At 41.6% G+C, this 27216-nt stretch overlaps 1 protein-coding gene across 17 annotated transcripts in view; it reads right to left on the bottom strand.

The window, feature by feature from the left end:
• Window positions 1-26787, bottom strand: part of MYT1L (myelin transcription factor 1 like) — a 313980-nt gene extending 287193 nt beyond the window's left edge. For 7 of the 17 annotated variants that reach the window (XM_081188974.1, XM_081188987.1, XM_081188990.1 and 4 more), the window contains exon 1: window positions 20373-20844. The gene's annotated coding sequence lies outside the window, so the exon portion shown is untranslated. Of the gene's footprint in view, window positions 1-17887; window positions 19016-20372; window positions 20846-26709 lie in introns of those variants that run through there. The other 10 variants (XM_081188981.1, XM_081188980.1, XM_081188978.1 and 7 more) reach the window with 5 other exon arrangements.
• Window positions 26788-27216: the final 429 nt, after the last annotated feature.

A 27216-nucleotide genomic window follows, 5' to 3' on the forward strand; every position in this document is an offset into this window, starting at 1 on the left:
GCCACAACATTATAAAAAAGTAGGCTAAGCACAGTCAGCAGACTTATAATTGCTTCTAAAAAGTTTCGGAAGCTATAATAGTGTTTGCCTGGCATCTGAAAGATGATATAGGCACCAGGTTAACCTTTATGGGTCATTACCATTGAGAAGATTCTCTGTTGGCCAGCATGTCATCTTAGGACTACTGATAGGAAGCCCTTCTAATTATGATCCCAATTATGAGTAGGATGTAATGTAATTATCTCTGAGCAGTAGGCACAAATTTACAGGTATCTACATACCTGTGGCACTGTGGTCTAAACCACAGAGCCTAGGGCTTGCCGATCAGACAGTCGGCGGTTCAAATCCCCGCGAAGGGGTGAGCTCCTGCTCCTGCCAACCTAGCAGTTCAAAAGCATGTCAAAGTGCAAGTAGATAAATAGGTACCGCTCCAGCGGGAAGGTAAACGTCATTTACGTGCGCTGCTCTGGTTCGCCAGAAGCAGCTTAGTCATGCTGGTCACATGACCTGGAAGCTGTACGCCGGCTCCCTTGACCAATAAAGCAAGATGAGCACCGCAACCCAAGAGTCATCTGCAACTGGACCTAATGGTCAGGGGTCCCTTTACCTTTACCTTTACATATCAGGTGCTTTTACTACATATCTTTAGGGGTCAGGCAAAAAAATTCCTCTTCTTCCAGGTCTTTGGTTAATTAAATAATATTCCTTTTAAACTGAATTGGCGGGGGCAGATTTGGTGTGGTTGTTGTGGTGGTGGTATGTATTTTTGTGTTTTTATATTGTAATCCTCAGATGAACGGCTGTATAGAAATTTAATAGCCAACAAACAATTATTGTTCCCAAAATGAATTGATGGAATAAGCCTTTGGACATGTATACAAGACACAGGAACAAAAAAAGGCAGTTATAATTCATGAGAAACAGTAGTTCTACAGTAGTACTACATTCAGAGTGTACTTGCATTACAGAGAGGCAAGAGAAAGCTCCCAAGGACATAGGGTGTGTGGGGTGTGTGTCTCCAAAGCCCACAGGGCGGTTCACAACATAAAAATACAAAATGAAAACACAAAAGGCATAATAAAACCAAAGCGAAAGCGAAACAAACCAATAGCCCCCTCCCAGATACACATTTAAAAGGCCACAGAATGGTAAGCAGCCAAATGCCTGGTTAAAGAGACAATATAGTCCAAGAACCTACAAGGAACTAGACCAGGCCATTAGGAGGATCCTAGCCTGTGATCACCTATTCCTGCTGGGAGATTTCAGTGCCAGAGCTGGGAACAATTGTCACTCATGGGACAACTGCATAGGCCACTTTGGTATTGGCAGCATGAACAAGAACTGACAAAGGCAGCTTGAGCTGTGCTTGTACCACAGCCTTTGCTTCATGGACACGTTTTGCCTCATGGACCACTCCCTGGTGGCAAGCAGGATCCTTCCCCAGCAAAAGAGGACCTACAGCACAAAACAAAAAGTGCAGACACTTCCAGAGCAGCTATACTTGAATTTTGTGGGTGCTTCGCCGATTCCATCAAACAAGCTCTACTGAACTGCCCCACAGACAGCACTGAAGCAAGGTGGAACTACATCAAAGAGGCAGCCTGCAAAACAGCTATGTCCACTCATTTGGCAAAAGAGAGCAGCAGATCCCTGACTGGTTTGAGGCCGGCATTAAGGACATGGACATGGAGCCTGTTATTGCCACAAAGGACTAGGCTCTTGTGAACTACAAGTATGTGCCGTGTGAGAAGATGCTTGCTGCACAAAGAAAGGCAATACTAATAATTTATTTATTACACCCCCCCCCAATCTGGCTAGGTTTCCCCAGCCACTCTAGGCAGCTCCCAACAGAATATTACTCATAATAATTAAAAAGCAATAAAACATTAAAAACTTGCCTAAATAGGGCTGCCTTCAGATGTATTCTAAAAGTCAGATAGTTCCTAATTTCCTTGACACGTTCCATAGGCAGTGGCAGAGGAAGGGGGGTGCAAGAGGTGCAGTCCATCACGGGTGTCATCACGGGGGGGGGGTGACAAAATGACAAAAATATGAGTTGAGGGGGGAAATGGGCTCACGAAACTTTTTAGTTCAGTCAACAAACGTAATGAAACGTGGCTGGCACTGGGTGCCACAAAGCGGGGGCCAGCACTTTCCGTGGGGCCTGCAGTGTGCCCAAGCCACGCATCTCTCCTAGGAGTGACATGGTGGTTTGGGTGCCTGCAGGCTCCACGCTGCCTGAAGCAGCTGCATGGAACTTGCGTCTGCCCTCCGTCTCTCCCTCAGCCGCCCTACAGCTGAGGGGGAGGCGGTGGAGAGGCTCCATGCAGCGTGCCCCGCCCACACCTGGCACCTGAGCAATTAGCTACACCGCTGTCCACAGGGCGGGCGCCACTACCGAGAAGGCCCTCTGCGTAGTTCCCTGTAGCTTCAAGGAGTGATGCCCATTGGATTGCCAGACAATATGCCAATGACTACAGGATAAAACTTTGTCAGAACATTCAACTCGATGCTGAGCATCCCACTTCTACAACAAGCATAGAAACCAAGCGGAGTGCCAGAAAAGACAAGCCCCTTGTTCTGTGACCTGCATTGAAATGCAGCAGGCTGCTTAAGGTGTAATGGAGTTCGCAGTCCCTCCTCTGCTAACTGCCTCCCACCAACAAGCTAGCAAAATGTTTTGCAGGCCAGTAACTTCTCTAGGGATGCGGGTGGCACTGTGGGTTAAACCACAGACCCTAGGGCTTGCTGATCAGAAGGTCGATGGTTCGAATCTCCGCGAAGGGGTAAGCTCCCATTGCTTGGTCCCTGCTCCTGCCAACCTAGCAGTTCGAAAGCATGTCAAAGTGCAAGTAGATAAATAAACAGGTACCGCTCCGGCGGGAAGGTAAACGGCGTTTTCGTGCGCTGCTCTGGTTCGCCAGAAGCGGCTTAGTCATGCTGGCCACATGACCCAGAAGCTGTACACCGGCTCCCTCGGCCAATAAAGTAAGATGAGTGCCGCAACCCCAGAGTCGGCCACGACTGGACCTAATGGTCAGGGGTCCCTTTAACTTCTCTAGCCTTATTTAAAACTACACATTACAACAGCAGTTCTGTGTGGCTACACATAGAATCACACAAGAGCAAGTGCACGTTTGTGAGAGAGAAGGAGATTTTGTTTATTTACAACATTTGCATACTGTGTTTCATAATGAATATCCCAGTTCATTCTTAATAGCAAAAGCAGTACATGAGTGAGGAGGACTGCAGAACAACCCTCACACTTGCATTCCTCCTTTGCAGAAGTTCACACATTGTGAATGTTCTTCCCACAAAAGTTGAAAGCATATAGAGAAGAGGGGCTGCAGGGTGGTCAGTGGCAAGTGCGTGGAGAGTTCAAATACCTCACACAAGCACACCGCCTTTGTCATTAAAATCAGACCCACCATTTCTACATGAGTGCCATGTTTACATACACAGAACTGTTGGCGTCTTATCTAGTTCGGCCCTAAAGTGAAGCTCTTCCAGTATGCTTCTAATTCAGTATAGGGGAAATCCAAACAAAATCACCACTATTTCAGTGTTAATGCATTCATGCACTCGTTTGCTGTGAATTTATGGCTACAGAACCTGCCACACAATGTGCTGCCTCTTTTCAGATATAACCAATATTCTGCTTGTACTGCAGAATTTTTTGTTCCTGCCTATTCTTGATAGCAGTGGGACGTGGGTGGCGCTGTGTGTAAAACCTCAGCGCCTAGGACTTGCCAATCGCATGGTCGGCGGTTCGAATCCCCGCGGCGAGGTGGGCTCCCGTCATTGGGTCCCAGCGCCTGCCAACCTAGCAGTTCGAAAGCACCCCCGGGTGCAAGTAGATAAATAGGGACCGCTTACCTGCGGGAAGGTAAACGGCGTTCCGTGTGCTGCGCTGGCTCGCCAGATGCAGCTTGTCACGCTGGCCACGTGACCCGGAAGTGTCTGCGGACAGCGCTGGCTCCCGGCCTATAGAGTGAGATGAGCGCACAACCCTAGAGTCTGTCAAGACTGGCCCATACGGGCAGGGGTACCTTTACCTTTACCTTTTATTCTTGATAGCAGCTGCTTGCACTACTGCCTTGCACCCTATATGCCTTTAACTAGTGAATGCCATTAAATCAACTTCTCTAATTGGCCAAGGGCCTTGTTTGAGATCACCATCTCTGTGTAGTAATTTATTGCAGTAAGAGTGCAGGGCTCTGATCAGCTAAAGCACTTAACATACACAGCTTTAAGCATGTGAATAAAGCATGTGTGGTAATGACTAGGTAGAATGGGATGTAAGGGGCAGGATGGAGACAGATTGTCATTGCCACCCCATATTTATCTCATTGGTACACACTGGGAATGAACAAAAGCAAACAGTTCACCGCCTAAAAAAACCCAAAACTTTGCATTTCTTTCACTTGTTGCGTTTGTTAATGATAATATCAGCAATTAGAAATAAATGCACACACCTGTATCTCTGGAATTTACTTGGCCTCAGACTTCTTAATGTGATGCAGACTCCAGAAAATAGAAGCTATATGCTTTTAAAGTCTCTTACACAGAACAGAGGTCTAGTACAGCATAGTTAATTTGTGAGCATGGTGCATGCATGTCTTTAAACAATGCCTTCTTTCCAATAACTTAAAATGGTTGATCTCAATATATATGCATTTCCTAGTAGGGACAGAAACCTGGGTTCAACTCAGCTCAAGTATTTATGGCCTTGGTAATTATGCCGGGTGAACTACGGATCATTTTGCACATGAAGGACATTCAGAAAAGTTTTTTTCACAATTTTTATTTGTGTATAGCGGGCCTGATTCAGGATGGACAATGATGCAGTAAGTGGGAAAAAAATGAATCTTAATGTGAAAACAGTTCAACAACACTTTGTCTAAACTATGGTCTCGTATCTTGTTGGAAATTAATTTGGCTGTACAGCCAGTGAATTTCATAAAATAATTTCTAGCTGGGAATAACACCGTTTGATGTGGAAAGCTTGATAATCTTTTTTTACTACTACTAATAATAATAATACTAATTTAATATTTATACACCGCCCATCTGGCTGGGTTTCCTAAACCTTCCAAATGTCTCTATTTTCCAGGGGCAGTTCCAGATTTACCGCTGTCCTGGTTTGATCCCAAAATGTCCTACTTTTCCTTAGTACAGTGGTACCTTGAGTTACAAATGCCTCAGGTTACAAACACTTCCACTAACCTGGAAGAGTTACCTCGAGTTGAGAACTTTGCCCCAGGATGAGAATGGAAATCATGTGCTGGCAGCGCAGTGACAGCAAGATTAGCGAAAGCACGCCTCTAGTTAAGAACAGTTTCAGGTTAAGAACGGACCTCCGGAATGAATTAAGTTCGTAACTGGAGGTACCTCTCATCAGAGAAATGTTGGAGGCTTTGCAACCCCCAAGCCAATGAGACATCTGAAGGCAGCCCTGTATGGTTTTTTTTCCCCATGTTTCTTTTTTATTATGTTTTTATATATGTTGGAATATGCCCAGAGTGGCTGGGGCAACCCAGCCAGATGGGTAGGGTATAAATAATAAAGTTGTTGTTGTTGTTGAATAGGACATCTCTATTTTCATCTGAGAAATGTTAGAGAGTATGGCAGGGCAGACCTCTATAAATCCATGCTGAAAATAATCACTGGTAGCATTCAATGTTTCATTAACAACAATAACAACAACAGCAGAAACCGTAACATTAATTTATACACACAAAACTTCCCAAGTTCATCATTAGATCCACCTGGGACACATTCAGAGTCTTCTGCACAGTTCTGATTGCCACACATCTGAGGATGTCATAAAGATGGAAAGAAACAGAGTATTTAAAGGTGATCATGGAATGGATAACCTTTCACATAAAAACTGGTTGAAAGGTTTGTGGCATTTTCCGGGGGGGGGGGGTAGAATTCCAAGGGTTGTAAATGCTAGAGCTTTTGTATAATTATGAATGGACCAGTTTTTAATGGAGAGACAGATTGCTCCCATGCTATACTGCCGTTTTGGGTCACCCAATGAAATTCATTAAGCTCAGAACAACAACAAAAGTACTTCTTCAGATAGAGTTCAATTAACTAAATACAATTCACTGTAGCAAGATGTGACAAAGGACCCTTGCTTAAATTGTTTTTAAATAAGGTTAGACAAATTTGATAGATCCGTAAAGGGTTATTAGCTGCGTTAGCTAAATAGAAACACCGTGTACAGAGGCACTGTACCTCTGAAAGGCACTTACTGGGGACAAACAACAAGAGATGTTCCATTTGAATAATGCAGAGTGCCTGCCTTTAGAAATAGAGTGCTAGTTTAAATATATTTTGTAAGTAAGACAACTGTTCAGGAATCTCTGTAGAAAGTGAGTGGGTCTGCATTATGCAATCAGTCTCTACATTTTGTGTCTTCATGCTATAATCATTATAAAATGTTATTATCTATGCTCTGCCCTCCCAGTCTTCATCCTACAAGAATGTCTACGCTGCTCAAGGAACAATTTCTACTGGTCTTAAATTAGGATACAATTCAAACTGGAATTTGACTTTTAAACTGTTTGAGTCGTAAGCCTGCTCTAGTGTTTTCTACCATATAAAATTCCCACAGGAGACCAAATAAGACAATGCCAAACAAGTTTCCATTTATTATCATACTTTTCCATTCCTTACCACTCTGGAGAATTTTCAGGGTCAAGGCTATGTTTCATGAACATTGTTTGGAAACATTTTATTCATTTTCTGGTGTGGCATAAGGTGTTATTTATACCATAGTTTTTAACACAAATTACTGCTATTCATTAACTCCTTCCTTTGTCCCTGTGTTTAAATCACCCCAAATCCCGGAAATAACAGGCCACTTGAATACCTGCTGCCAAAGTCCATGGCTACCAAACAAATATCCAAGTTGGGATTATACATTATTACTTATGGCGTTGAATACTGATGAATACAGGTTTGCTAACTATCTCATACATGCTCACAGCAGCCTGTCATGATGCTACTAATGCTCATCCATGCACCAAAACCTGCCTCCATGCATAGGAAGCAGTTTCTGGATAAGACTGACTTATTTTCAAACCTGCCCTTTATGAAAAGTTCCATATGTGTAATAAATGTAGGCAATTATTACTATATTTCCAGGAAACAGTCAGTAACCCACACTTAACTTTTGCAGTACAAAATGTACATTAAGTGACACACCTGCCTCAAATACAGGACATATAAATTTTATGATAACTGGAAGTACAGGACCTCCAAACTCTTAATGGGTGTTCATCCAAATTTGCATGGGGGCACCAATACCACTCATTGGGAAACTTCAAATAGTATTTTCAGATGTCCCAAAACTGGGTACACTCTATTTTAGTGGGCTGCAGGACTTGTTTCCAAAAGGTAAATATTAGCTGAAATATTGTAATATGCCAAATCATATATAATTAGTTTGTATATATAATACCAACTTCAGACACCATGACTGGCTTCAGGGAGCTAATTCAAGAATTCCTCTAATACAGGAAGGCCCCATGAAAGGACCTTCAATTATACAGAAGGTCCCATACGCAATCAATGGCATGTCCAAGTGGTAGGCCTGTGGAAGGTTCCTGTCTGAAACCCTGAAGACATAGACAACGCTAAGCTACATGGATCAATGGACTGATTTCATAAAGGACAGTTTCCTATGTTCTATTGTTCCACACTTTCAGAATTACAGAAATACAAGGAACAAGTGAAATGCAGAACTAGCTTCCTGTTTTTGAACTTCCCTCTGTAAAGATCAGAGCAAAGTTGGGCATCTCCTCCCCACAGTGAGATGAGTTAACTCCAGATGTAAAGACAGCTTACATCTCACTCTGGGGAAGAGCTTCAGGGTGGATGTGGAGAGGTCCATACACTGTGCTTCAGCAGCAAGAGTGTAAACAAAAGCAGAATGGACCACACACATTCTTCCTCTCATGTATCTTCTCCATAAAGTTGCTAAAGCTCCTGTGTACTTCAGCACTAAAGACAATAATCATTCTATGTCTGTCCTGAAAATGAAATATCCCTGACAGATCATGGCTAGCAAATAAAATTCCCTTTAATTATAAATGGAATTGGTGTGGATAGAAGCCTTCAGAGATGAACTAATTTGGAAGATTTAGACATCTGATTGTAGTTAATTTGCAACAGAATGGGACTGTTTTGTACTGAAATAAGCAGACTCAAGAACATCATCAATCTAAATATAGCTTCACTATACATCAGAAGATGCTCTTGGGTGTGAAATGTACCATGCATGTTGCCACCTATATTAAGAAAAGGGAGCAATGATAATGGCTTTGTTTTTTCCTTAGCTGTCCAGCAAATTTAACTTTCCATACTTTACTTTAATTTATATTTACAAAGCCAAACCTTACTGAAGTTTAAATGCATCACACATGACCATTATATTTTTCAGTGTGGAAAAAAGGATTAATATTAGATTTGATCAGGAAACATATCTTGATCAGGTATAGTTCTAATGAGCATCTGCCTAATTTGTGGAAGTCATAAAACTCTTTGTCCTGGAAAGGTCAGTTTGCCCCTTCTCTTGTTTCATTGTATGGCAAAACTGTTATTTGTTTGTTTAGGCAGACTTTTGGTTTATTAGATAGATAAGGGGGCTGCTCCTGACTAATTTGAAATCATCACTCTTTTTCCTGAAGTCACTGCTAGAAGTGGGAGAAAAAAGGCTATATTTTTTGTAGTTTTACGTAATCACACAGATTTTTGTTAGATTGCATTTACCGTGTTTATTTCTATTGGTATCCTTACAAATTTATTTCTGCCTCTAAAGTGCTGACTCTAAACTGGAAAGTAGTTGGCAACTGGCAAGCGCTAAAGCTGTATCTCAAAATGAAGAGGCTCTGAATGAAAATTTGCGTTTGTCATCTTATAGACATGACTGTTTAATTTCACTACATCAAAACATGCTTAGTCAGATAAACCAAATGAAAACAACAACACTCTTAACACTGAAATAGGAATTAATATGAAAGAAATTAATAGTTGTTGGATGCATTAAGGAACAATGCATTAAGCCTGACAGGGATCCAGATTTCACAGGTTTAAAAATCTGTGCTTCAGCCTTTATTAAAGGGGAGGCTTTTTTATATAGCTCGTTCTAATCTCCCACAGCTCCAGAACAGCGCAAGGGACTGTCACCAGTGTGGGAAGGTAAGCCCTCGCGATGTCATCATAGTAATGGCAGCCTGCTACAAAATTCTGTTCAACCACCCTTTCTCAGCAGCAGGACACCTTTGCAACCTGTAGAGGTGACAGGAACTCAGGCCTTGTTTCCTGGTAATGCCTCACATCACCACATAACTCCCCTGCACACGATACAGTGGGGGGGGATCCAACTTCATTCCCTCTTCCTCTGTTGGTGGCACATGCCCTCCCTCCTTGATTCTCAGTGCAGGCTAGGGTGATTTGGGGCTGTAAAGGAACTTTTTGCTCATTGGTTGCTCATTGTGGCTGGTGAGTTTTTTCACCCACTCCATACTGACCAGTGGGCAGATGTCATTAGGGGTCTGGTCCACCACTGTAGACAAGCATATCTGGTTCAATTTGGTCACTTTTGGTAGTTAGGTGTGGGATGGGGAGAAATAAAATTTCAGCAAGGTGACCTTAGAAACCTTTCATGGTGAAGGCATGAAGGGTCATCAGCCTGTGTTGCTGACGTAGGGTGACACCATCATCAGAGACACACACCGTGAGCAAAGGAATCAGTTGCCAGAATGTATCAGTAGAAAAAGAAGAGCTTTTCTACAAGCTTCCACAAGAAGCAAGCAAGCAATCTTGGGTCAAAATACTACAAGAGAACTCTGCTGGTGCCCAGCTTCTTTAGTATTGGTGAGTGCACAATAAAATATGAGATCAAGGTCTGAAACAGCATTAGCACAACTAAAAGCTATCTGAATTTGCAGCACAAGGTTGAGAAGAGGCAAAATAGAATGTAGCCTTTTCTACAAGGTCTCCTGCTTCTTAGTAATAATACATTAGCATAAGTGGTGAGGACTACTAGAAGGTAATTATGCAGAGCAGATGTAATAAGAATGACAGGACCTCACAGCTGGCATCAGCTATACCTGTAAAACTGCAGCCTGGAGTACCTGAAATTCACCAAATGGCTCCAGAATAGAGCCATCCAAATGTGCATTCTAGACAGCAGCCAGATATGGGCTTTTAACCAAAACTGGAATGTTTTGCTTGAGATGCTAACACTATGCCAAAAGGGTTTCCCATGTTAATTTTTACTACATCCATTAAGAGCATGCCACCCACTTTTGTACTCCATGCTCATTAATCCAGAACCGCTTCTCTAACATCTGCCCTTCACTCATGAACATGCAGTAACAGGATATCCACTCCTGTATGGCAGGATGTTCTTGGTTAGACCTTGTAGTTAAGGAGAGAGCTTAACCATGAAGTGGGTTCAAACAATAAACTAAGCCAAACAGCGGCTTAGCTCCTGCGCCATGCAGAGATAGAACTAGAAGGTAGGGAACAAAATGGGTATAAGCCTCTCTCTCTGCAAGCAAGCACATTTGCACAGACCCAGTAAGCCATAGTTAAGCTGTCATGCAAACCAGGCCAATATTATGATAATTTTCCTTTTATTTTATATATGTATCTGGGCAGGTCCAGCTGTAGTATTCTCCATGTTGGGGGAAAATATATTAAAAATGAAGAGTAACTGCAATTGTATCCCCACGCAGAAAACCCTAGAACATGAACTTGTTCACAAATGAATATTCAATACTTTATAACTACAGTGTCAGGAGGTGGTTTGCATGTGTCAATAAGCTATCAGGGATCAAGCAGAGCAGACAGAACTTTTACATCAGCACACATTTCAAACACAATGCTTTTCACTTGATTCCTTTCACAAGTTCAGCTGCAAATCAAAACGAATAGAGAAATCAAGTTGCATGCAAGTCTGTGCAAAAACAAACTGAGAAACCCAGTTGCTCCAAAGTTTCTAAATGCCTATGAATAGGTTACATTACAAAACCTGCCCTTTGGCATTCCCTTTCCTTGAATCTAAGACAGGTGCCATCTCTGTTGTCTTTTTGGCACCTACTGAAAATCGCCCTCTTTCAACAAGCCTTTTAAGCTGCTATCTTTCCCAGTATGTCTTAGAATCATTTTTAATGTGTTCTATTGACTTATCCCTTGTTTGCCACCCTGGCCTCATTTGGAAGAAAGGGCAGGATACAAATTAAATAAAGAAATAAATCCATTTCTTGACAAAGAAAGTAGGTAACTGGACTTATTTTGGCTCAGGACTGCATTGAGTCAGTTCCACACCTGAGATGCACACACAACCCATGTAAATGTTGTATACTAATGGTAATATCCATGTTGGGCCACAAATGTTGAATCTGCATAATGGCTTGTGCCCAATATATTAAAAAAGATCATATCCTTGCCTAAAGTCAAATCTGTTCTCAGACTGGCTGAAAGAGCTATCTTAACAATACCACCTATTTGCCAAAATTCAGCAGAAACAGAAGTATTCTCAGGGCTGCCCAAAAACTGGGCAACTGCCTTTACCCAGAGGTTTGTCAAACACTTGAGCTTTTTTTTAAGAATAGCTGTAAGCAGTTTATAATGCATAAGAAGCTTTTAGCATGCAAGGTTGTGTCACCATATAGATGAGAGTGTAGCATTTTGATGTGTTAAAACAAAATCATGCCACTAAAATCAGTGCATGTTGCTAATTTGCCATCATCTACCCTGAACATTTGGGAAGAGGCTGGATAGAAATTTGAATAAATAAAGCATACTCCAAGACAGCTCATTTTTAAGTGCAGCCCTACAATCTTGTGCTCTCAGTTTGCATACATAATTTTTAATGCTATCACTGAACATTCTGTCCACAATCCAAAGGCAGTAGATGGTCATGACAGACAGATTGTTGACAAGTCTGCTAGGAAGAAGAAAAAAATCCATTAGTGATCTGGATTTTAAGTCCAAGGAACTGACAATGAAATTGTTTAAATCACAATAGTATCATCAGTTCCTGATTTCTACCAAAACTTAATTTGCTGGCATTTAAAGGTTAATATTATTGATAACCAGTAAAATATTTCAGCCTATTACTGTTTAGATCATTAGTGACTCTCTCTCATTTGTAAACAGCTACAATAACTTGTCCTTGGAGGGGTGCAAATGAGAACATTTCTTGGCCTGCTGTATATGTGTAGCTAATCCCTTGGGGAAATATTGTTTTTAAACTTGTCAAAAACATAGTAGTTTTTCAGAGTATTTGGAAATGGGAATAAAGTTGACTAGCTAGTCCCTTGGACTATCAAATGGATTGAAGGTACTGATAATTACGAGGTCAATTTGGGACACTGGCGTAAATTATAAATTTTATGCTATTCAAAAGTATGCAACCTGTTGACAATCACATTTTACTAACAACATGCTTTATCAAGACTATTCTGGTTCCCAATAAAATATTTGGAAGACAATGGCCTGGTCACACTAACCCAAATCTTTGCTTAGCATGACAATTCTTTGCTTAGTTTGGCACTTTGCTCCTCCCCTGTCTTTTTGCAGTTGTGCCAAGCTAAAACAAAGTTAGGTTTGGCATGTTGTCCAACCCCAGAGTTGTGGTTAAGTTTTATTCAGACTAACCATGAGCTATAACAAAGAATAAACCTTGGCCTCTGGTCAAATTCATTAATGCCCTTTTATGCTTACCATTTTAATGTACCTTTTTAATGACACATTCTAAAAAAAACACTTAAGGCCACAATTCAAACTTAACTGGATTGTTTCTAGTGTCCCTAATCCATAGCATGCCTTCTACTAACTAAGTTCTAATGAACTCTGGGAGATTTAATTCTGAGTAAATATGGCTAGGACAGGGTTTCACATTACTTTCAATTATTTGTCATAATGTATGTTTGTCTGATGCTTCTCAATAAATCTATCAACTACCCTTTGTGATAGGCCAATATTATACAGTATATGCATTTTTAAAGGAAGTTGATGAGACACGCAAAATGACTTTGTGGCTGAGGAAAGATTTGAACTGGGAATCATTCCCACCCCTAGCTGCTGCTTTGGAATACTATGCCACACTAACTCCCTGAAATCACAATGGCTAAAGTCATATTCAAGAGCTCCAGAGACAAAATCAATCCTGCTTAAGCCCCACTGAACTAAATGTGAACGGAGCTAGTTGCAACAGAGTTCTCCTTTATTTTAATACAACTTTAGGACAAATGGCTTTGCCTGGACTGGTACAAATGTGTTCTTGTTGCAGCTCTCAAACACATTAAGATGAGCTCAACTTTAAACAGAGTCGGTCCCCACAATCATTTCTTGGTTATGTTTTCTGCAATAAATTTCCTGTAAGTTTTGTATGTGAGAGAGAGCACTGTACAATATAATATCCCACCACCTCTAGAAAACTTTCAGAATGTGAGCTGAGATAGGATATGGTGATAAGCAATCTCATAACATGCCTGATATATGTCGGTATGTGTGTCACAACACTACTAACCACCATGATGGAGGCAAAATCATCCTATGTTGGCTTTATCACATCAGCTGCAATCCCAAAAATGGTTGTACAAATCCACTACTACTGACAACAACCCCTCTTTTAAACTAGAGGCAGTACAAGAGAAACATATTTTACTGGCCCACTTATTTACCTGCATAGCCCGAATTCTTTTTTTTAAAAAACTAAATCTGAGACAAAAAGACCCAATACTAGTCAGGATAAACTAGGCTTCCCTGGTTTAGTATACATTTTAAATCAAGAGGTTCTCCTCAGCTGTGCTCTTATAAAAAGCATGTGAGAACCTCAGTTCATAGCGCCATGGCCCATTGATTGAACATCCTTTGGAAGTACTAATACGTCATGATTCCTTCTTCAAGACAGATTGAAGAGAAATATTGTTTAAACTATATTTTTCATCTCCAATCTGTTAGTCCTTCCAAAGCACCTTGTATCAGAGTTTTCAGTTGTGTGATCCATCAAGCATAGCAGAATCATTATGTACAGCCTAGAAGCAGAAACAACATCCCATCCGGTGTTAAATGTGAGGCAGGACTCAAAGGCAAAAGATCATCCCTTCCATAATTTCTTCAAACAACAAATCTCAGGTATCCTAAGCTCACAGCATTGAGGGGAGGGGGTTATATGAAAAGAACAAATGTTCAGGAAGTGACAGAGATGGACAGAGTTAAATGCTGTAACATGGTACTTATTCACAGCACATTAGGCAAAAGAACACTAAAATTAGGCATAACATTTTATTCCCTTGGTAATATTCTTCAGCCCTGACCAGAGATGGTAGAAGACAAAATTTTGCTTGGAAAAATGAATTTTGACACTAACTCTGCCCCAATAATACCCCAATAAGTATAAAATGTAAGGTGGAACCATATAGTCTGTTGGACCCAGTACCTAAACATTTAAGCTAATCCATCACAAACTTGACTATTTAATATGTTCTTCATTTCTACAACCAAAATAGAAATAAATTCTAGAAGGTTGAAAAATGTAGAAAGCTAAAAACATCCAGTCCTAGAACAATATACAACTGAAGCTAAATAAATAAGGTTTTGCTGTTGTAAACAGCATATATGGACACTGAGGACAAAGAAGCTTTAACTGTGCTGTGTTCAAGACCAAAGTAGCTGTCTGCTCAAAACCTAGCATGCAAATGATTTTTTAAACAGTGCTTTCCCTACCACTCCATGGCCAATAACAACTAGCAATGAGCAGCACAATCCACAACCCACAACTTACAAACAGCTGGATCATTGCCAGATAGAAATAAAACATCAGTATATACCATGCCCTTTTTCTAATCAGTTTCCCAATTCAAGAGCACCATGCTGGCATGAGATATGCCATGCTGGGATGAGGGAGATGGGTTTTGAAAACAGCAGACCCTGATGCTGAATGGCCTTAAAATCTTCAATCTTGCAGATGTTTATGAGTTTGCCTGGTGCAGAGCTATAATCAATTTGCTTATGCCTGACCCTCAAGATGCATTAAATTTATCCTGAAGGAAACTAGTGTCTGAAACCAATCGGCCAGACTCATTAGACACGTGGGAGTTTCAGAGAACCGAAGGGCCTACTGGCAGATGCAACATTGATTTCTGTATGTTCACAATTTACCAGACTGCTCCATACTAGACGTGATGGCTCTCTATGGGGTGCCCTGCAGCCTTGATTATTTCACATCCAAGCTGGCTAGCATAGTTATGTGGCAAATGTATATTTGCAGCCTTTCCCAAGGAGCAATATTAAACTCTGGTATCCACACCATATCTAACGAGATAAAATAAATAAAATAAACATTTTACTTTAATGGTCTGTTAGACATTTTTGTGACTCGAACCACTTCTCTATTCTCCTTCAATCATTTTGTAACTTTAAATTTTTCACATAAACATGTTGGTACTAATAAAAGAATAATGTACTTTAATGGGAGGAAATCACATTTAATCGATATACTATTAGCATGGGTGAACTGTACTTTGTTGACAAACCTTAGAGAGAATTTACAGCGGGCAAGTTACTTGCCCCAATAAACAATTTGCAAATGCTGGGGCTCTGTGGTTCATAAGAGTTTAAATATCACCACAAAGCCTCCCCATTGCTTACAATCAAAGAAGGAACAAACAATAACAAAATGGTACATTTTGTTGAACTATAATGGCAAGAGGTACATGATGACAACAGCAGTTATTCTGCTTGATACAAGTGTTATCCTAGAAAATGAGATCACTTACTAAATGTGATTCTGAAGGATGGCATTTGAAAGAACAGCTATATTTTGAACTATCATTGTGTCAAAAAGTATAATTACTGTGTGCCTGCTTAAGTTCGTGTGTGTGTGTGTGTGTGTGTGTGTGTGTGTGTGTTTATTGATAAAGTATAGCAATGGTTATGTCTGCAAGGCACCACTGCTTCATTAGATTCAGAACAGCACTTTCTGAATTCAACTTGCAAAGTTCCCATGAGAATGTTTGTGGCTGGTTTGTGAGTACACACACCTCTCTCACTATATATAGGGGTGGGTATACCCACATGTTCATTTTTTATATATATATTGACTCAACTTCTGCATAATGTGAAATTATGAAGAGTCAAAACAAACTAGAGTTCCTCAAAAAGCAAATTTAATGATTCATAATGGAAAACAAGACCAGGGAAATCGTACAAAAAAACCAGGATAGCTCACCATAAAGTCATACTATAAATTAATAACTTCGGTGAACAATCTAGTCACATATGCAGTGGCAAGAACATGCTTCAGCAGTGTATACTCAAACACAAAAGAAGAGCTGTTGCTGGCAATGAGCAAACTATTTTGCATGCCAAGCTCTTAGGCTTGCCACCTAACACTTATTAATTCATCAGACAAGACAATCTATAAACTAAGCTAAAAATCAAAGTACTGCTTTTAGTTCTTTCTTAAAATCCCCACCGCACCCCCATTTTCAATTATTTTGTCTTTATTTTTTTTCTTTGTGTAAGCTTGTCAGTACAGCTCACTTTTTTCCCAGTGGCCAAAAACAGGACCTCTATCTTTTAAAAAGCAATTATGTTTTTATTTACACAGCTTTTTGATTCTCTCACTTATCTGGGTTTTATTTTGTATTATAATCTCACTATACTTAATAAATACATATGCATATGGTGATTTAACTAGATGGTAACCACTAAGTTTAAGATCAGCATTCAAACTTGAACAATGAGTGAAAGTAACTGCAAGCTGTTACATATGAAGGGTTAACAGTTTGCTCAAACAATTCTTTGTCTGATGATTATTGTGTCATTTTTACCATACTTAGTTCTCATATTTGGTATTTCATCAAAGGTAGCCTGAGAAACCCAAAATTTTAAATCTGCACCTCCTTAGTATACATATATTTTCTACAAAGAAAAGAAGTGAGGGGGTATACTTATAAATTAGACCCCCAAAAAACCCAACAAAAAACCCAAACACTCCACAGTCAATTTCTAGTGGCTAGAGGACTAATTAAATACAATTAAGGGATAATTTATGCTTAATTCCAACCTCACAACCAGGATAGGTTGTTTTTGGCTTTTTAAAAAATTAGGTCAGTTAAAATGAAAACCTCGGTTTTTAAGGAGATTAACAGCCATTATAACAGGATAAAACTACTCTTATATCATAAAAAGAAGGAAGGCATTTTCAACCAAACATTCTAGTAATCCAGCACAATTATACAGTAAACATGTAAGTCAATTATTAGCTTACTAGAAGACTAAATTATATTCAGGTCCTGTGAAAGACTTTGGAGTAACTGAAATAATAGATTTTACTGTCTACAATTAAATAGGCTTTTTTTGCTATCTCTGTTCTGCTTTTCTATACAGAATATCATTTGGCAGTACAAAAATAATACTTCCCTTCACCCTTTGCCACCTCTGTATCAGTAAGTCGTTAAGGTTCTCAGAATCACAATATAAGGCACAATATTTCAGTCAGTGAAAACATATACTCTCTCACAAGCATGTCACACAGAATTAATTCCTTCTGAAATTTTAACTGAAACAACATTAAGACTATCCGTCTGACTTTCTCCTTTTTAGAAAAACAAAAAATAATGATGCAAACACTGAATAATGGCTGCTGTGCATTTCAGAAAACAAAACCACTAAATTCCTGTTTGACTTAGAAGAAGAATCAGGTTCTCTCAATATTTCATATATTTCCCCCCCCCCAATGCATGCAGTAAAAAGAAATAGCCTATTCTTTTGTTCCCTCGTCAAGCAAATCAAATTCCTTGCAGTTGCTGAACAGAAAGCCAAAATAACGAAGTATAAAAGAGGGCATGCTTACCTTTATGGGCTATCAAATGGAACGCAGGAAAATTGCAAAACAAAGTAGTCCAAATGAATTATCTATGCATGCAGTCCAACTTTGCACTTTCAAGTAGGCCACACCGTCAAGCAATCATTTCAAACACCAGCCACCCTGCTTTTCCATCTTCGAGATATTCACCCAGAAATCTGTGACAAACCAGCTTCACGCTAACAACACAAACTCTTGCAGGGCTTCCAAATGTCCACCATTTGTTTGCCATTCACCCAGTCAACTTTTTCCAGTGCACATCTTCTCTCTGTGTGTGCATTTCCCGAGGTACAAGAGACAGGAATTGCTCATTTGTATGCTAATTATTTTGCCACACAGACAGAAGTCATAATGTTTTCAGACAGGAACACAATGGATCCAAAGTTGGAAGGCAAGAAATTAATAAGTTGACGCCACTAAACGGCGGAGGAAGATGTACATGTGTGCAGCACTCTGCTTGCTGGATCAGCAGTAGCCTCCATTTAAAAGAACTAGCAGCAGAGAGGCAGGCAGTGGGCTACAGGAAAGCCTAGCTGTGTAGTATATGCATCAAGCACAGGTTCCCTTAGAGACCACATTACTGCAGCAAAATAACATCAGTAGCATACTGCTGACTGATATCCTCCTCTAGCTGCTGTAAACTTCACCTCTGAATTAAGAGAGGGGCTCCTCGCCTTCCTTTGCCCCCACTTTTGGATTACAACAATAGTTTCTAAATCTCCTGTTTATTAGACTCACCAACAGAGTCAGGCAAGATTGAGGATGTATACTGTATGCTGCCTACATTGTTACCCACAGGCCCCTAAATCTCTGGAGGTGTATCATGTGCAATGCTGTATTTAATATAATAGATGGGAACGGTAAATACTACTCAAGCTATTTAACAGCAACCCAGTGAAAGATATATGTTTTTAACATGGGGTCTCCAATTCTACGACGGACAAAAGTCTGCTCTTTATAGAAAACGCCAGGAAATTCAGCAAGCTCCCTACCATTTTGACGTGTTTCCTTGGAAAGAATTAAAACTCTGCTTAATCCTTATATAATCGTGCAACGTGTACAGGGTTAACTCCAAGTATGTCTTTAACCTCATTTTGGTTAGCATATAGCTACACATACCTTTGAAGGGAAGGCGCAAGAAAAGCAAACCTTTAATGAGGATAAATGGAAATAAGCCAGATACATTAAACAAAAACTATCTCTGCTATAAAGTTTGGGAACAAAACTTTTGTGTGTGTGTGTCTGTGTTTGTTTGTTTGTGTGTGTATGTGTATACATACACATACATGTGATGATTCATATACAAAAAAGCTAGGGTGTCTGGAAGCTTTCTTCAGAATTTTGCCACAAGATATATTTTGTTTCTGCTGCACTTTCTCCCAAGGCTAGTAAAGAACTGTTTTAAAGGGTCATCAGTCAGAGACAGGTCTAAATTAATTCACTTCAGGCACACAGCACATACCTGAAAAGTCTAACCTGCATAATACTCATAAGACAGGTAACTTTGCTGTTACTGTTGCTTGAAACATGACCCTTTAGGAACTTTGCGACTGTAACCCTATGCTTAAAAGGTCAAAATAAATTTTACTGGCCAGTTCCCTGCACAAGAAGGGGTTTGTTTTTAATGTATTTTATGCCAACTTTTCTTAATTCTAATTATTGTGGTCAAAACCAGTGAGCTAGGTACAAGCTGTAGGGACCTTTACATGGAGGCACTCCACAACTACAGGAAAGCCATGAAAAGAAACCAGAAACATCTCACACAGATGGCAACACACACAAACTACTCTTCCTGGTACTATTTTTTCCCCCATGTATAAAACATGTATGGACATTGGAGAAGTAACTGGCGAAGAGCTGCAAGAGAGAAAGCTTTCCCTGTGATTGAGGAACAAAATCTCTTCCCACACAATATCTTATCAGAGTGCTCTGTGTGTCTGTCTCTCACACAGACAGTAGCACAAGCCTGCATCCATATATATATATATATATATATATATATATATATATATATCACACACACACACACACACCACAGTTCCCTCACGAGTTCTCTCTCACACACGGTCAAACCCACCCACCACCCCATTCACTCACATCCCACCGTTTTCTCCCCCCTCACACAAGCACAACCTTCCACAATTTCCCCTCACAAACGCGCGCGCGCGCGCACACACACACACACACACACACACCCCAGTCCCCTCAGAGTTCTGTCACACACAATGCCCACCGCCTCCATCTCTCCCACCACACAATGCAGACACGCGTGAAGTTGCCCCTTCTCAACACACCCCAGATCTCCCCATCTCTCTCTCTCTCTTCCCCCCTACACTCATTCCCCCCTCTTCTTCTCCTTCACCATCCACTAGCTCCGTGTGTGTTGTGTGTGTGTGAACGCGCGCGCGCGCCCTCCCCCCACCGCCGCCTCCGAACTGCAGCCTCCTCGAAAAGGAGAGACAACAATACTGACCGCTCCTGCCGCGGCGGAGGAGGCAGCTGGGCTGACCCCAGCGCGGGAAGTCACACGGCGCACCTCCTTGCGCAGCCACACACCAGCCAGAGTAATCCGCCTCTCGCGGCTGCCTGAGGTGGCCCGAGAGAAGAAGGCCCGAGACGAGAGACGCCGCGGCCAGCGGCGGCCGCGCACCAAGGCTCTCTCTCTCTCTCTCTCTCTCTCTCTCTCTCTCTCTCTCTCTCTCGCTTGGCAATTCCCTTCCCAGCTCGCACTGCAGTCTGTGAGGGGAAGGGAAAGCCTCGCTGGAGCGCAGCCCGCCCTTCGCTCGCTCGCTCGCTCGCTCTCTCGCTTCCCTCCTGGGCTCTCCCCGGCAGCTCCACAGACGAGGCAGCCACGCTGAGGGCAAACTTTGCTGACAAATCCTGCCCAACGTGTGTGTGTGTGTGTGTGTGTGTGTGTGTGTGTGTGTGTCGGGGTGCGCGCGCTGCAGCGAAAGAATGCGAGGGCACAAGCCTTTCTCTCCTTGGACTCGATTGGGGAGGGGGGAGGCGGGACGCCGAGGTGTTTCCCCAGGAAGGAAAAGGGATCTTAGCGGGCTACCCCCTCCCTCGCACCTGGGCTTCCTTTCGCCTCCCCCAGCTCGCCTTCTCCATCGACGGAGCCTCCTGGGGCTCCCTCGGTTACACCTAAAGGCTCGAGCAGTGCGTCTGACCGGGGAAGCAAACAAACAAAAAAAGACTCGGAGTAACCTGGTGTGAACCAAGGGTGGCGATCCGAAGATTACGCAGGCCAGGCCAAGCCTGCGCTGGCTTTCTCGGGAGTAAGCTTCTGTTACTCCCGAGTAAGTGTGTGCAGGACGGCACTGCAGCTTTTCCTGGGGGGCGAGTTAAAGCTCGTCATCGAAACTCAGGGGACTTACTTTCAAGTAAAATAAATAAAAATTCCTTTAAATAAATAAAAGTAACCCAGGATCGGAAGGGAGGGAGTGAAAGCGTGTTAAGGCGCTTTTCCAACGGATACAGCGCGTGGACAAAGCGTGATATAAAGCATCTTCGCTTGTCCTGGAAAAGCCCCGTCGATTTTGATGGTGCAGGAAAATTAGGAGGTAGAATTGGGTAAAATTAGGAGCCTGGTGTTTCTTCACACTTCCAGTGGCACTCTGAAGAAGAAGATATACCCAGGGGAGGGCAGGTGCCCCTCAGATATCATGGCGGGGCAGCCTGCACTGACTCAAAGGTCCTATGGATTTGTCACTGCTTTCAGGGTACTGATAATAAAGCTGGGTGAAGGTTAGCTCGCCAGGGCTACTGATGACTTCCTCCTAAAATGATGATATGTGCAAGTGGCTTTTGGGTGGCAGATTAGGTTTCTTGGGGGGGGGGGTCCTCGTCCAAATTACTCAGCGTTTGAAATGGGAAGAGGGATAAGTATTAGTTATCAATTTAAATGGGCATCTGTTTCTATGGCTTTTGAGGTCAACTCTACTTTCCCCTCTTTCAAAAAATAAATAAATCAAATTGTTAAGGATTTGACCGTCTTTTAACAACAAAACAAAAGCATGTCCCGTACGAAGTCCCCTTACATGCAGCTATCGGCAGGAGCAGGATGAGAAAGCTCATACGGATCTTTCACATTTCTCCAGAATGTTTACATCATCTGCATTAGATGCCTCCCTGAAGTCACAAAGGCAAGACTTTACAGCCCCTTTCATAATTAGCGCTGCACCAAGGGTGCAACCCTAAGCACAATGGGAAGTAAACCCCATTGAGTTCTGAGTAAGCATAGTTAGGATGGCACTGTAGTATACAGGAACCCATGCAGACGAACATCTTACCACAGATTCCCACCGGCTGTGTAAGAGAACGTCGCCTTACCACTTGGTACGTTGGTGCAGAAGAAAGTTCACCCGAGGTTCTTTGGTCATCTGCATAGGCTCAAGTGCTAACGGGGATTAGACACCCTTCTTGATGAGCATGCAGTGCGAGGGGATGGGGAAATCCATCCTTTACCCACTGTGACTCTATGATACGATGGTTATAGGGAGCTAAGGAAAAGGATACTGAGTATATATACACTGTGCTGTTTTTAAGTGTGGATGCATTTACTCCTGAGAGAAGTGTTGGCGAAAAAGCAAGCAGCCCCCACTCTAGGGCGAATGCACTTACAATTGGGTGGTAAGGGGCACCTAAAAAATAATGAAATTTGGTGCACCGCCGGGGAAACATCGCAAAGCTCCCACGCCCTGACTTCAATTGAAAGTCAAGGTAGGGACCCCAAACGACTGCAGCAGAACTGGCAAGTTCGAACAATAGCAAGTGCGGCAAATCGCTGCACTCGCCAGACTTGGGCTGAATGTTGGTGGGGTGGCGTGGGGCTTCCTTTCCCCAAAGGTATCTCTGCAGCAGACCGCTCTTTCCACTGGGTAAAGCTGTCATCCACGAAGCACCTATAATGAGAATGCAACGCCTTCTCTTTGATGCACACGGGAGCAGGATAACGCAGTTTGTCTCATTCAGCCCCTACACTTGAAAACATAACGTTTCATTTATTTTGACTGGCTGGAGCGGGAGAGGGGCCGGACCTGGAGGAACACGAGACAACGCCAGAAGTACAACAGACAAGGTTCACCACTGCCAGGCTGGAACTGTAGATCTTTGTGGGAATGCAGAGCTGTGAACAGCCTTCATTTAAACAGCAAATTGTAGGTGTCACTATGAATGCCTCTGTCCTATATATTCTCTCTTCCCCTAGCTTCCTCCTCTTACTTTCTCCCCACCCTGAAAACAATACACACGGGCACACGCACAAGTCCAATACTGTACTGAAATCCCATGCACACGTAGTAGCAACTCCCATTGCATACACCGGGAGTTACTTCCCGTGTAAACATGCAGAATATGTTGCTGGAGAGAGTAGCAAATAAAACTGGCCTCAAATAAAGCGTTCACAGTGTGCAACCAGGAGCCCTAATTGCATGCTTAACAGCTCAGTACTAAACACATTTTCTTAGAAGCATGCATAGGATTGCATCTTTAACAGAGTTGCCTAAGAATGAGGAGCGGGGCATATATGCATATCTAATTGTCTCTGCCACAAGTCCCTTGAATTCAGAGAAAACTCTGAACACAATGGAGTCTAATGATGGCTTGGAATTTTCAGCATAGTGGCACGTTTCCTGAAAAATAGGGAGGATATTCAAAACAGGATGGAAAAGTTGCTGCACATGCGCAGTAACCGCATCTCATGATAACAATGTAGCTTCAAATAATAAAGTCAAACAGCAGACAGCTTCGTTGATCATGCGCGGATGCTATGCAAAACATCGTGCTTCAAACAATGTTCTTTTAGACTTAGTTCAGGATGCTGACGGAGTGTTAGCTCCACACAATGAAGGGGGGGAGCAGAGACTTCTCAGAAAAGACAATCTCTATGATTATTTAGTACTACAGCTGAGACATTCAGTTGAGCAAACGCTCTCGGAAGAAATAAATGTGCGTGAGTGAGTGAGTGAGAGATGGGGGGGCGTTTAAAGTCTGAATATGGGTGGGAGTCCATTGCAAGCGCGGTGGAGTACTGCAGTTGTGAAGAGTTTAAAGTGATGGTGGGCATGCTATTGTTCGTAGGTTTGTAGGGAACACTAGTCATGTTTGTTCCAAACGGGCTCATTTGAAGGCAAGCAACGCTGTTGAAGGAAAAAAACCTGCAATGTCAATAATGTCCTAGTCTTAAAACTGTATCTATGAAACAATGCGAGAGAGAGAAATTCCTACATTTTCCCCACCCCAACGTTTAGCAGGCTAAGTAAAATACATGCATGAATAAGGACAAAAGTGGATATATCTTGTGTTTTTTCCCTCTTCAAGAATATGCATAGTGCCTATGATGGCTGTGGAGTATAAACATTCCCCTTTCTTTAACCTGCTCTTTGTAGTAGAGTCGCTGAACTGAGGGAAGTGAGTTATTTTCCTATTTGCCAGTGAACTAATAGGAAGTCAGGACTCAAAAGTAATTGCTATCAGCAACGGACAGCTCCTGGTGCTGAAAAGAGAAGCCGCTTTCATAATACAGTTCACTCAAACAACCTTCGGAAAAATCACAGCAAAACTGAATGAGGTGGCAAGTTCTTGGGCTGAATAGCACTGTCTGCAGAACAATGGCAGCCAACTCCAAATCCCACCATAATCACATTAATGAGATTAATCAGTGAATTAGCAGCAGTCAAATGTCAGGGTGGCAAGGAGGAATCCAACCAAGCTTGGTAATTAACTTTTGTGGGGGCAGGGAAAGGGAATCAAGTGCATTATCTCTTTTTGGTGGTTGAAAAAAGGCATGTTATCACCCCCCCCCCCACACCTCACAACAAGCCATTGGAACTTTCTGAAACTTAAAGGGTGGTGGTATTAAACTCTGAATGGCTCAAATTGTTATGAAGCAAGCTATTAATTTCCCCCCAATATTCTCTAGCTAGCATCAACTGAGGAAACTAGCAATTTTATATCTCCTCAGTCTGTTGAGAGTTGGTTGTGATTGAGCATATTGGTGTGAACAAGGCTGTGTAATTCAACTTTCACCAGAAAATCCAATTAGTGCTGGAACTATGTTTGATACAGAACTATAGTGTAGTTAGATATCTACATCTCTTTATATACATACATATATATAATTTTTAAAGTAATGCTTAAACCAAACTTTGCATGGCAAGAGACAGCAATGCAGAGAAGTACTATTTAAAATAGCAGGTCAGGTGACCTGTCAACCAAGTTGTTTTAAAAACTCTAAGCTTCTATGTATATATGAACTAAGCAAGTTATACTTCCTTAATAGGGTTAGTTCAAAAATTCCAATTTCCCATTGATCTGAGGACTAGTGAAATTTCTTTTCCATTTTAAATTCAGCCCACCAGGAATAGTTCAGTTTTCAAAAGTTATACTTCATTGATACATTTTGGAATCAAAGTTATGTACAAGGGGAGAATCCTTTATTGGCTACACTTTTAGTTATTTAGCAGAAGTAGACATTCTATATTCTTCAGTGAAGAAATACTGTCCTCAATGCTTTGTCAGATATTTACTTTTACTATGACTTTAAAAACATCTATAATTACATTGTATGCAGTAAACCACTATTTAATATATATAAAAGTTTTTGATTTGCAGTATTTACAGCTGACTTCCAGGACTGTATCACAGGAAATAAAATGCAAGTCAATTTGTTCTTTGGTGTTTAATCTTTTTCATAGCAAGTATAAATTCAGCAAGAGAATCAGCTTAGTATTTATAACTGTTCTTCTATAAAGGGAAGTAAATTTGCTGTGCCAAACTATTACAATATTTATCACACACACCAAGTTTGCATATCTGAAAATTTCAGTGCAGTATTCTCAACTCTGTGCCATCTTTAAATTGAAGGTTGTAGAATATAAAAATGGAATTTAATAAGAGTTAATTTTCACATGTTGTGACAAGTTAAATATATCATAACTCAGCTCTAGAACTGAAACCTATGTATACATTTATTTTAACTTGTTACATAACATATATACATTGCCAGTCTTTTGTCATGGTGATTTTAAAAATACAGGTGTTGAGAATAAAGGCACAAGTTGGAGTCCACTTACTCCAGAGTAGCCCATTAAAGTCAACAAAACTGCTCCACAATAAGTTGTGGAATGCCAACTTAGTGTCGTCGTTCAAATGTATCTAGATCTCCTATTAATGACTGGTTATATTCAAGTGATGAATGGATGTCTGTGAAGTTTCTGCCTCGATTGTTTTCTTAGCAAACAAGTACTGTTCAGCATGCAGCAACTTTATATATAAACAACATGCTTCCTGCATGCACGATAATGGCTGTATACATTCGCGACAGATTTCACCCTGAGATTACTTCCTATTCCAGAGTCCCATGCAGTTTCGACAGCACGGCAAATATGCTGTGAAGATTTTTGAGGGAGAAGAAGGGGGAAAGGGGGGTGGGGGTGGGGGTGGGCAAGCAAACAATGGAAGCTGTAGGTATTAAAACTACCCAACAACTGAAGCAAAATAATACGCAGTCAGCTCAGACAACCAACCCCCAGATGAACACAATCCCCAACCTTCATTCACCGTCAGATAAGCTACAACATATGAAATCTCGGCACGGTTAAGGGAAAGAGGGTGGGGACGGGGACACACGCATATGCCTTAGCTCGCTGCAACTTTAAACGGACGAGAAGTAGTTAAAAAAAAAAAAGCTCGAAGCATACCGCGGAGACCCCCGGAAAGATTCCGTTTTTCCCCCTCTTCACTGAATACTGAAAAAAAAAATCCCACGTTCCATAGATTTTAAAAAAAATAAAATAAAACACACCCACCAACGCTCAGTGTTGAAAGCGGCGGGTGGGGGCTGCGAGAAGACTGCGGGGGGGGGAATAGCCCCTCGCTCTCTCCCCTCTTTCTCTTTAGTGTGCAGGAGCTATGGGGGGGAAATGTCGCCCTGGCAGAGATGACAAATTCAGAAGGAAAGGCTAGCAGGCCTAAGGGATCTGTTTTACTTCCACATACATCCCCTAATGCACGCACTCCCACTCATTCTCTAGATATGGTTTCCCTCCTCCCGGTTTCCCCCTTTCCTCTCTTCCTCCTCCTCCTCCTCCACTTCTCCCTCCCTCCCCTCCTCTCTTTCTTTCCACCAGCTCCAAATCCCCGGCATATGACCTTCTGTTAAATAGATAAAAAAAATTGCTTATCAGTCATGCAAATGAGGCTGAATTCATTTTCCACAACAGATGGCCTCATAGATAATGATGATGGAAGAGAGAAAATTGAATGTCTCTCACAAGGTGGTCATGGCAACCGAGAAGGGAATAATATCAATAATA

Source organism: Podarcis bocagei (assembly GCF_964188305.1).
Source record: "Podarcis bocagei genome assembly, chromosome: 3".
NCBI lineage: Eukaryota > Metazoa > Chordata > Lepidosauria > Squamata > Lacertidae > Podarcis > Podarcis bocagei.